Genomic DNA, 12,739 nt, shown 5'->3' on the forward strand with positions numbered 1-12,739 from the left:
ACACCGCCCAACCATCCTCTCCAGAGCTCCATTCACTTGCAAACATGAGACTGTGACCTCATTAAACACTAACTTCTCACTAATCCCTTCAGACCTTGGGAACCTCCACTCTACTTTGTCTGTGATTCTGACTTTTCCAGATGCCTCATGTAAGTGTAACATTGCAGTATTTGCCATTTTGTGACTCGCTTCTTTCACTCAGCATTGTGCCTTTAAGGTTCATTCATGTTGCAGAATATATCAGAATTTCCTTTCTTTTTTAAGCTGAATAATATTCCATTATATAAATATACTACACTCTGGTTGTTCGTTCATCTGTCAGTGGACACTTGGGTTGCTTCCACATTTTAGCTATTGTGAATAATGCTGCTATGAACATGGGCATACAAAGACCTCTTTAAGACCCTGCTTTCAGTTTTTTGAGTATTCAGAAGCTGAACTGCTAAATCATATGCTAACTTTTTAATTTTTTTTTTAGAAACCACCATATCATTTTCTATAGTGCCTGCACATTTTATTTTTTAAAAGATTTTATTTATTTATTTGAGAGAGAGAGAGAGACAGCGGGAGAGGCAGAGGGAGAGAGAAAGAATCTCAAGCAGACTCCAAGCTGAGCACAGAGACCGACACAGGACTCAATCTGAGGACCTTGAGATCATGACCTGGGCTAAAACCAAGAGTCCTACGCTTAACTGGCTATGCCACCCAGGTGCCCCATGGCTGCACATTTTACATTTCCACCAACAGTGCACAAGTAACAATTTTTCCGTATCCTCACCAATATTTGCCATTTTCTGCTTTTCCTTCCTCTTCCCTCCCTTCTTTTCTTCCTTCTTTCCTTCCTTCCTCCCTCTGTTCCTTCCTTCATTCCTCCGTTCCTTCCTTCCTTTTCTTTCTTCTCTTTGTTTCTGCCTTTCTCCCTCCCTCCTTTCCTTCCTACTTTCCTTCCTTCCTTCTGCTCTTTCTCTCTCTCCCTCTTTCTTTCTTTTCTTCTGATGGTAACCATCCTAATGAATGTGAGGTGGTATCTCATTGTGGTTTTGATTGATATTTCCCTAGTGATTAGTGATATAGAGCATCTTATCATGTGCCTACTTGGCCATTCGCATATCTTCCTCAGAGAAGGGTCTATTCAAGTTCTTTGCCCATTTTTGATTCAGGTTTTTTATTGCTGTTGTTGAGTAATCCATGTTGTTTTTCTGCATACAATCAAGTGACTCTAGCAGGAAGATTCTGGGACAGATTCTTCCAGAAGCAATACAGACACTGCGTCTACGCTCATCCTTCTAACATCAGCAGTTGAGGTTTTAACCGCCTTCACGAATTCTTCTACTTCCATTACTGCTCCCTCCATCATCAGTCCCACGATCGCCTCTGACCTGGAGTTCTGTAGTCACCACCTAAAAGATCATCCTGACTCCATGCTTGCTCTGCCCACTTTCTACATGGCAGCTGGGGTGAGCTTTGTTTCAATTCGCAATAATTGTGCCTCAGATAAACCTCATTGGCTACTATACTGCCACTGCACAAAGCTTAGCTTTGTAACGAAATATCAGATCATCATTCTCCTGCCTATATCCAGCTAAGAACTTCCTCATCTGGTGACATTCTCTCCTTCTTCTACCGCTGTCTGACCATTCTGACTATCTTTCATTTCTCAGTCACTGATCACTTCAGTATGTGGCTTCCCATTGCACAGTAGCCTCACCCCTCGGCCAGTCCAACTCTCTCCCATCTCTGTTTTGTTGCCTACGGAGGAGGTCTTCCTCTCTTTCTTTCCTTTTTTTTTTCTTAAAGATTTAATTAATTTATTTGAGAGGCAGAGAGCAGGCGAGAGAGAAAGAGAGGGGGCACAAGAGTAGGGGAAAAGAGAAGGAGACTCCCCACTGAGCAGGGTAGTCCAACAAGGGGCTCGATCCCAGAACCCTGGGATCATGACCTGAGCTGAAGGCAGACGCTTAACAGACTCAGCCACCCAGGGGCCCTGAGGTTCGACTTTGTGAAATGATTTTATATTTGTCTTTTCTGCCTCAGTCTCACAACAATTGGGTTTGTTGCTATTTACAGAGTTCTGAAATCACTGTGGCTTAAACGAAACATACGTTTATTTTTCTCTCCCATAAAGGAAGTCTGGGGCTAGGCAGTCCATCAGAAATCCCGTTGCTCCTTCCACTTTTTTAGGCCATAGGTTCCACCCCCAAGTAGCCTCTACATCACATTGTCTAATACAGCAGGAGAGAGAAAGGGGGAGGACACACGGATGCTGCTGGCACTGTGAGTCAGCCCCTATTAAAGGGTTTTCCCAGAAACCACACCTAGTAATTTCCATTGCCATCTTGATGGTGATCCCTGTCTGCTAGGAAAGCTGGAGAACGCAGTATTATTTTCCTTTAATTTGGGCATCTTGGCTATGACTAAGGGGCCCATTACCAACGGGTCAATTACTAAGAAAGAGGGAGAAGTGGCTAGGGGAAAGGCAGCTGGCAGTTTCTGTCACAATTCCTTCTTGAGTGTTTTTCCTCTACCAGATACTATGAGCCCCACGCAAGCAGGGATCTTGTCCGTGAGGTGTAAGGCCATATCCCCAGCCCCTGTTTCAGTGTCGGATGGGCACCTCATAAACACAGGTGTGACATGTACCTGATTAAAAAATGAAGCACGGTGGTAGCTTTTATGTTCCAACAGGACATTTAAGAGCACACATGGATCCCTTCTGCCTTCCGGATTCTGTCCTAAGACAGGCCAATTAAGTGTTGCCAGGGGCCCATTCTCTTCCCCGTTCCCCTTCCTGGGAAAATCCAGCCGACTTAAATCGGAAAGTCGCAGGGTTGTTCAGATCACATGCAAGAAGAGCAGGGCTTCCTTTGCAAAAATCACTGCTGCCTGGAATCTAGCATTATGGCCCACGCGAGCCAACCTGCAGGCCGGAACAAGGCAAACCCCTCCTCACTGACACCATGTGTTCATGTCCCCAGTAATGAAATGTTGCCTCGGCCTGGCTTTTAAGTTTTTCTCTGGAATTTTCCAGGAATCCGGCTCTGTGATTGTTGCCGTCTACATCTGGAGCAGACCGAGGAACGGCCGATTGCAAAAGCGGCCCCACAATGTTCTTTCAGTCTAATTTCGTTCCAACGCCACTCAGACTATTGGCTGACACAAGGCGTGGACGTGGCTGCCGTCCCTCCACATACAAGCCCACAAAGGCGTGACGAGCGTGTGGTTGTGCCGCAGTTTCCAAACCTTCAGGCGCCTGCTACCTAGAACACGCAGACACCCATTTCCAAAGACGTTTTAAAGTGCATGATTCAGGGCCCATCTCAAAAACATTTCTCATCTATTACTTTTTAACCGATTACCATTCGATTTTTCAAATGATAAAACAGGAAACCCTTTAAACACTCAGTGGATCCTGAATTATTAAACATAAAAGGGCACTTTGGTGTATTTATTATCACACTGGAGGAAATCTTGTCTGGCTTAAGCTCTTAGCTCCTTAAAATGTCCCCTCTACGCTGAAGTGGAGTTAAAAATGCATTGCCATAAAACTCCATCCATTTCCAATTTTCTCATCATCGGTTTCTGACATTATGAGCTGTCACCTTCCCAGGCTTCAACTTCCCTGGGGAGGAGATGGCCATGGGATGTTGGTGGTCATACTTCACTGGCCTCCTGGAACTGGAAATGAGCCCCGGTGCTCGGAGCTACCTCCTTCGCCACTCTCCAGACGGACTTCGCCTCTCCAAGGATCAACTTCTGGGGATTTCTCGCAAGCACGGTCTGTACTGTGCAAACCGTGTGCAATTGTGCAATGTAGAAAACGCATTTCTTTGGAACCTGTGCTGAGTTCTACTTGTTCTGGTTCTTTTATTTTTCTTAAGGGAGGTGATATTCACCGGATGTGAAATTCACCATTTTATGTGCGATCTCGTGGCCTTTAGCACATCCCCATGGCACAGCCACCACCTGTATGTAGTTTCACAATGTTTTCATCATCCCCAAAGAAAACCCCATGTTGATCACAGAGTCCCTTCCTATACCCCCTGCCCTGAGGACGACCACTGTGCTTTCTGTCTCCATGGCTTTTAAGTTCTGGACCTTTCATAGGAATACGGTCACCCGGTATGTGATTGTCTGTGTCTGAATTGTTCCACTGAGAATGATGGTTTCAGGTTTCGTCCATGTTACAGAATGTATCAGCCCTTCGTTACTTCGTATAACTGAATAATATTCCTTTGTGTGGACATACCACATTTTGTTTATCCATTCTCTCAAGGAGGGGTATTAGGGTTATTTCCCAACTTTTGTCGGTTGTGAACAATGTATGAACCTACATGTACAAATTTTTGAGGACCTGGTCACAGTCCTCTCGGGCGTCTGCCTGGGAGTGTGGGTGCTGGTCCAGAGGGTAACTCTGTGTTTTGCTTTTTTTGAGGACCTGCCAACTATCTTCTACACAGAGATAGTACTTTTTGTTCACAGGTTTTAGCTCTCTCTCCTATCGATGCTATTTTTAACTTTGTACTCAGGAAAAGATGACTCCAGAAACAGAAAGTAGCTCTGGAATTCCCAGAAGCAGGTGTTAAAATCAGCAGCAAGCTCACCTCTCCCTGCTTCAAATACAACAGGAAGCATGAGATGCTCAGAGCCGTATTTTTCCTTATTCCTTTTCTCTGTCTCATAGGAGAACAGTTGCGGGAGAGGCTAAATACCTTTGTACTTAGTTCCAACAGCCTGGAGAAAGCAGAGATGCTGGGTAAAAGGCCTGCTGAAGGGAGGCTGGAGGCAGAAGGAACAATGCATGTGGCCAGGTGTTAGGAGACAGGGAGAAACAGCCTGGCCACTCAGTCTGGCTGTGATGTGCACCTTTGAAATGGAGTCTTCCAAATCCTTTCTTTTTCCCGCCCGGGCTACCTCACTTCCCTCCCTCCCTCTTTTCTTTTTAGAGAGAGATAGAGCATGAATGGGCAGGAGGGACAGAAGTAGAGGGAGAGAGAGGAGCCTAAGCAGGCTCCACGCCCAGTGTGGAGGCTGATGTGGGGCTCGATCTCATAACCCTGAGATCATGACCTGAGCTGAAATCAAGACTCAGACCCTTAACCCACTGAGCCACCAGGACTCCCCTAAGTCCTTCTTAAAATCACTCGAACTTGCATACACGGATGATGCCACTTGGCTTCATATAGTCCACACAACCCAACTTCCCCTCTGCACACCACTCTAACTATATTTAGTCGTACGTATTTATCTTCGTTCAGAATTCCACTTCCCTTTCCCTTCGCAAATGCTGTCCTCTTTGCCTGAAACATCCTTCCATAAATCGTCTGTCTGAAAATGCCCACCTACCCTCAAAACCCTGTCCAGGAATCACCTGTCTCCTCCAACCTTCCAAGAGCCTGGGTGGCTCAGTGGGTTGAAGCCTCTACCTTCGGCTCGGGTCATGATCCTGCATCGGGCTCTCCGCTCAGCGGGGAGCCTGCTTCCTCCTGTCTCTCTGCCTGCCTCTCTGCCTACTTGTGATCTGTCAAATAAATAAATAACATCTTAATAAATAAATAAATACATGTTTGTGGAATGAGTGAGCCTTTGGTCTCCGGCCCTCTCAAGGCGGGCAAGGGTCCGAACAAGAAAGTGCTGACTGTGCACTGAGCAGCAAGTTGGGCAAAGGGGCGAGGACGGGAGTAGAGGGGAAGAGGGCAAGCTGGAGAGCTGATCCGCCGACAGCTCTGTGGGACGGAAGGTGAGCACGACCGCAGTGTGACCAGCACCACGAGCGGCACACTGACCACCCGTTACGCACGCTCGGTACTGAGTCCGAGTAGCCATTGCTATTACTGTCACCACGCTGACTGCGGAACACACTTTTAGATTCAGTGTTGCTGAACCAAGCCTGTGCTTTTGTTTCCTCTGGACAGAAGAGGAGGAGGAGGAGCAAGAAGAAGAGGAGGAGGAAGAAGAAAGGAGGGGCGGGGGGTGGGGGGGTGAGGACGAAACAAAACAAAGCAGTAATCAGTGAAGCTTCAGAACTCCCTCTGCCGGGCGAGCAAGATGGTGGTCACGTTCTTCTGATGCTCAGAGCCCAGGAAAGTCCTCATCCCGCCGCAAACGGCAATGCAGCCAAGAACGGAAGGGAAAGCGTGTCACGTGGGCGAAGCTACACTGGGTAATCCATTTATCAGAGATAGAAGCCAAGCACCTCTCTTTACACCGTGAGCGTCTCTGCTACCATTCACTCTTCCAGACTTGTGCTGTTGAGTCCTGCCTTGTTCCCCCCTATCCGGTGCCAGATGTGGTGCCACATGTCAGGTGCCTGCCCCTGCCCATGCGGCGTCGCTCATCTCCTCTGACCTGTGATTTATATGGTGGACAAAACGTTTGCACATGAGTTCCTTGGTAGAATTGGTTAGGGCTGACTGCGCAACCAACATTCTCACAGGAAGCCCTATCCTGCGAGCCTGCGAGATAAGAAGCAGTGTAAGAGGATGAGGCTCGGAAAGGGACGTCCTCTTCTATCACGGGGTATAAGGCTCTCCTGGGAAAGCTGGACCAGTAGCAGAGCACGGGCTCGGTCCCTGACATGGCTAATCCAACAGCAGACTTGGCTCAAGGCATCGAACGAAGTGAGGTTAACAGATAGTATGGGGTTTTTAATAAAGGTCATAAAGTAGGGATGTTCGAAATATTAGTGATAGAATGAGCAGAATAATAAAAAGCAAATTAAGAACCAATGGACTTAGTTAATACCTGTCAAATTTCAATACTGAAAAGATGTTACTCGTTTGTCTTTGAAATCTCCACTTTCAAACGTCAATGAAATTATTTCAAGTGACGAGGTGGAAAACAAAACCGATTCAGAGATAGCTACAGGCCTTGTAACTTAATGATGAACAGCTTTTTAGAAATTAGACCCAACTCTTCAAAATCCTCAGCCCCGAAGAATCAGATGTTCCCAAAGCTTAGCCATCCTTCTGCCACTGTCACTAAATGGCCATCATGTGTCCTAACGATGAACAATCAGCTTAACATAACTTTACACGGATGTACTTTGCTTCCACTGAAACACACTATTTTTACAATGGAACTTTACGTCAATACTACAAATGGAAAAGAAAAAAAAATAATGTCACTTATTCCAAATAGAGAGTAACTGTAAAATAAATGCAATGCAATCACAAGTTACTAATATCTTGCTACCGTTATCTGCAGACATGAGCCTGAAGCCTCCATCTTATTGTTAAAAATGGAGATCATTGGGGTGCCTGGGTGGCTCAGTGGGTTAAGCCTCTGCCTTGGGCTCAGGTCATGATCTCAGGGTCCTGGGATTGAGCCCCGCATCAGGCTCTCTGCTCAGCGGGGAGTCTGCTTCCTCCCCTCTCTCTGCCTGCCTCTCTGCCTACTTGTGATCTCTCTGTCAAATAAATAAATAAAATTTTTTAAAAAATGGAGATCATCAAGTATTAGAGAGATGTTGAAGACACCCTAGCACCAAAGACCTCCTCAATGACATAAACAGGAAAACGGAAAGAAAATTCAGAACAGAGTAACTCCATCCCCAAATGATTGGTTTAATGTTATTTAATAGCATCTCTGTATGTCACCTAAATCCATAATAATCAGCTGGGATTCACACTTTGGGAAAGGCAGTTTCCAGCCAATGCTTTTCTTTAAAAAAGAGAGAAAGAGAGAGAGAGAGAGAGATACTACTATCTTTTCAACTTCTAATAGAATATCTCATATTTTTAGTTATTGCTCCAAGAACAGTCACTCACTCTCTCCTTCCTGTGGCAACATTTCTTCCAGTTTTAAGTTAACTAAACATACATCCCTAATTTCTTTTTTTTTCTTTTAAAGATTTTATTTACGTATTTGACAGACAGAGATCACAAGTAGGCAGAGAGGCAGGCAGAGAGAGAGGAGGAAGCAGGATCCCCACTGAGCAGGGAGCCCGATGCGGGGCTGGATCCCAGGACCCTGAGATCATGACCTGAGCCAAAGACAAAGGCTTTAACCCACTGAGCCACCCAGGTGCCCCCAACCCTAATTCCTGTTAAGATTGGCTGTGCCAGAATCAAGTGTTAGTACATCAGATTGTTGTTTCAGAGCATGGACCCTGCATCTGTGATTCCCCGCCCTGTCACACACCAGCTGGGCAACCCTGGGCAAGCTCACATCTCTCTCTGCAGTGTCTCCTCATCTATGAAGGTGTTGGTGGCACTGTGTTCCCTACTGGAGCCTCTAGGGGAGAATGTGTGTTCTTGCCTTTTCTGGATTCTAGAGGCTGCCTACACTTCTTGGTGCATGGCTCACTTCTATGTTAAAGACGGCAATTACCCATCAAGTTTGTTTTGTTTTTTGTTTTCAGGGCACTTCCCTCTTCCACTTACGAGGACCTCTGGAATCATATTGAGTCCATTCAGATAATCCAGGAAAATCTCCCCATCTTAAAGCCAGCTGATGAACAAGGTCAATTCTATTTGTAGCCTTAATTCTCCTTTGTCATGTACTCTAACTTATTCACAGTTTCCAGGGATTTGGGTATGGACATATCTGGGGTGGAGGGCATTATTTTACCTCCCACACTGTCAGACTGTGAGAAAGCCATCCACACAAGAAGAACAGAAGACATGGTCTTTCTCTCTGCTTTCTCTCTGCGTTCTGAGAGTGTGTGAAGTTGCCCCAGTGGGGTGTCTCAAGCAGGTGACCCTTGGGTGTAATCTCTTCCTACCGGTGTTTTGCATGTCCCACACCTTGCTTTTATTGCTTATAAAAACATTTTTTTAACATTTTATTTATTAATTTTAGAGAGAGAGAGTGCGAGCAGAGGGGAGCAGTAGAAGGGAAAGAAGAGGAAGTGGGGGGTGGAAAGAAACTCAAGCAGACTTCATACTGAGTGCAGAGCCTGGTGCAGGGCTGGATTTCACCACCCCGAGATCATGACCTGAGCTGAAACCAAGACTTAGAAGACTTAACCGACCAAGCCACCCAGGCACCCCAATTATTTATAAAAATATTTTTAACTTGAAATAGTCTTAGATTTACAGAAAGACTGCAAGGATAGCAGGAGACTTCCTGTGTATGCTTAACGCAGCATCCCCTAACATGAACACGACTGTACCACAGCACGGTGACCTAAGTCAGGAAATTCACAGTGGGACAACACTGGTAACTAAACTGCAGATCACACTGGGAATCCATTTGTTTATTCCACAAAGCTCCCATTTCTGTGCCAGGATCCCATCCAGGGTCTCCCCCTGCATTTTGCTATTATTTCTCTTTTTTCTCCTCACAGTTGACCTTCTAGCAAGTCAACATTCAGTTGAGCTGAATGCTGCCCCCAAGTACGTCCCTTGTATAGTAATCTCCACGCAGAGGATCTGTGGGCTCTGTAGGCATTTCTATCTGCAGCTTCTAGGTAAGCATTGCTAGGATTCTGAGAAGCCCCGGCCAGCAACTTTCAGACCCCCAAGTCTCTTAGATGAACCCGCCCCCGTACCCAATACTGCACTTCCCCTAACTTAGATTCACAAAACCTTCTCCTTCCATAAACACCAACAAGCTCCCATGACACTCAAGCCACAAAATGGCAGGAAAGCACAGGAGAGTCTGAGATATTTGGGATCAGAACGAGAAGCACTGGCCAGCGTTCCTTCTGCTCACCCTCCCCCATTCCCTCCCCACCCCTTCCTTCTGGTTTTGAAAACAGCTCATGGAATTGTACAGAAAGGGCATCAATAGATTACAAACTGTTTCCCTCTAATAAAATGTTAAACGATGTTGAAAATTAATCACCAGGGCCGTCGTGCTGCCCTCCTCAGAGGGAGACGGCTCGGGAAATTTAATAAATTATTATCACAATGATGTTCCTATTATAGAATTTGCATTTCATTCCCAAGGCTTGCATTCAGTCTCAAAGTTGCCTGGTGACGGTTAATAAAACCAAACGGACTCTTCTGCCTCAATGATTGGAGGGCTGTGCTTACGATGGTCTGTCATACTTAATTATACTTACATACTTATATACTTACATACTTCATACTTAATTATTTCAGCTCGTGCTCTAACCCCCTTCTTTATAATTCTGGCTTCTTTAAGACAACTAAAGACAGTACTGAATCGCGAGAGTGCCCTCCTGCCGGAAACACGCACTGTAATGATATGCCTAGCTTAAAAGCAAATCTAATCTACTTGCTTATTAAATTTAAATGTGTTTAAGGCTGATATGGTTTGAATATGATATGTAAAATAACAGCCTCCATGGTTATAAATGTCAACTCTAAAAATTATATGCAATATAACATACAAAATAAATGCTGCTTCATCTTTACATTCCACTGTGATCAATTCATTAAACAATGTATTACAAGCCATGAGGACGATTGTACAACGCAAGACGCCATTTGTCACAGTGTATTCTAAAGCACCCAGGATATGCTGTAGAGATCTTTTTTTGTCAGCCATGGATTACAGTCCTTATTAGAAAGAGGGGAAAAAACAGCTTTCTGATGTACCATGACCAGAATTACTTCTCCAGGCAAATATTAAAGACTCAAGAAATCCATTCTTATGGCAAAGTTCCATATTAAAAAGTGGGAGTGGGATAAAGGGGTTTCCTAAGGAAGAGAGCACTGGCTATAAACAGTAAGTATGATGGTAAGGAATGAAGACGGATTTCCCTCTGGGTTATGAATCACAGTTTCATAATGTTCAGATCATACCCTGGGAGTCCCTAAGCCGGATTGATCACAGCGGGATTCTATGGAAGTGTGAGGAGGGGGCATGTAATATACATCTGGGCTCCTTCCTTAAGGTTCTAATTGAGAAGATTGGGGAGAAGCTTGGGAATACCCCTCTTTTTTTCTTAAGAAAAAAAAAAAAAAAAGACCTTCCTTCATAATTCTCTGAATAGTTAACATGCTCCAAAGCATAAGCAAGCCTTGCGTAGCACACATATGCATGTTTTTCTATGTCTGTAGACAAGTCTGTTCCAACTCTTAAAACCAATGAGTGATACAGTGAATATGGAGAAATCTGTCTGCCCCAGCGAGCAACCTGCTCTATGGAGTTAGAACCATGAAGGCCAGAGAATAACACTCCTGATCCGTTGGTGAAATATTTCCAGTGCTGCTGACTTCTGTGCCACTGTATCACTCTGCATGCCCAACCTCCTCAATTTTCCCTTCTAACGTAGGTCACTTCCCACCTCCTTTTAGCTCATCATCTAGAGATCAGAGTTTCATTCAGAAGCAAAAAAAAAAAAAGGGCATCTGTCTGAGAAGTCAAAGTCTCTGTTGGGAATTCATTGAACAATGAGAAGCATCAATGCTTATAAAACCTAATAAAAAATGAGGGCAGCTGGAGCTGGCTGGAAGGATTTTCTATTTTAAATTTTTTTTTTTTAAAAATATACATGTATTTAAATTTAATTGTGTCAAGCACATGCTACTTTATCAATAGTATTCTATTCCTTAGTGACCTTCTAAGAAGTCTTGAGGTTGTTTTTTTGTTTCTTTTAACCACTTAACAGAGAACTCTACATTTGGGTCACTCATTGATGTCCTGCTCAATCCTATTTCAATTAGGATAACGATCCTTTTTCCTTCTGCATTTGGGTTGGGCCTGTCCAGACACACAGATGGTCAGGATATAGACGGGCTAGGAAAGAATCTTCCAGAAAACTGGTGGAAAGAAAGAAAACTTTACTCTCCAGATGTAGTGGGAAAGTTATGCAGGAGATTGCCCACAGGTGTCTGGAAGCGTGAGGTTGCTGACCTAGACCTCCTCCATGATTAACAACCTACAGCACCTTCCTCCCACTGGTGGGCTAGTTTATAAATTAATAAGAGATTTAATTGAGAGATTTAATTAAGAGATTGGTAATGGGATACAGACAACTATGTCTTATAGAGTGCCTTATGTCCTCTGGGGGGTGGTGTGTACGTGCTTGTGTATGTGTGTGTGTTGGAAGGAGGTGTAAGTGGGGGCAATACCTTCCTGGAGTTGGGGGAACTGACTGAATCCGTGTGAAGCTTCAGCGAATGGTCATGATGGAGACGCCGTCCTCTCGGAGTTCATCAACTAGGAATCACTCAGCTTTTCCTTTAAAGGCCCTGACGTCTTGACCTGCCCCTGACAAGAGCTTCATGAACCAAACCTTCATTGGATGGTGTACCCTACAGTGATAGCCTCCGTTATGTTGGACAAGTCCCTCCAATCCCTAGGCGCCTGCTGTTCTCCATGTTGTGTCCTTAACTTTCTTTGAAAGCTCCTCAAACTCTGAAATGTTGAACAGCAAACTCAATGTCATTCCTTTGTTCCTTTGCAGAATGCCTTGTGCCATCTCTCATGGTCATACTTTCTGCAGTCGTGAGACAGATCTGCAGCAGAACCCCAAATGACACGGGGATGTATTCGGCTCAGGATGGCAATATGGAAAGTGGAATGCCGAGCCAACACCCATCAGACAAGTCTGCAGCGAGATCTGCTGTCATCTGCTTAGAGTATAAAAGAACACTCAGGAAATGGAGTGGGAGAAAATTACACATGCATACACACACACGTGCACACACACACGTGTGCGCGCGCGCACTCACACAACAACACATTTCCTTCCCGCATGACTTCAGTCAGGGTCCCTACCAGACCTCTGTACCATACAGCTAAAAGCTTCCTCCAAATGGTACTTTAAAAATATTTGCAATGCAAATTTCAAGTTTAGCGTTTTTAACAAAACCCCACTCAGACA

General features: G+C 44.9%; 1 protein-coding gene and 1 pseudogene across 12 annotated transcripts in view; both read right to left on the reverse strand.

Moving 5' to 3' along the window:
- Positions 1–12,739, reverse strand: part of RBFOX1 (RNA binding fox-1 homolog 1) — a 1,785,930-nt gene that overhangs the window by 445,494 nt on the left and 1,327,697 nt on the right. The gene's annotated exons all lie outside the window — the stretch shown is intronic.
- Positions 1,376–1,534, reverse strand: LOC123934302 (annotated as a pseudogene).

This window comes from Meles meles, chromosome 21 (genome assembly GCF_922984935.1).
Source record: "Meles meles chromosome 21, mMelMel3.1 paternal haplotype, whole genome shotgun sequence".
Lineage (NCBI taxonomy): Eukaryota > Metazoa > Chordata > Mammalia > Carnivora > Mustelidae > Meles > Meles meles.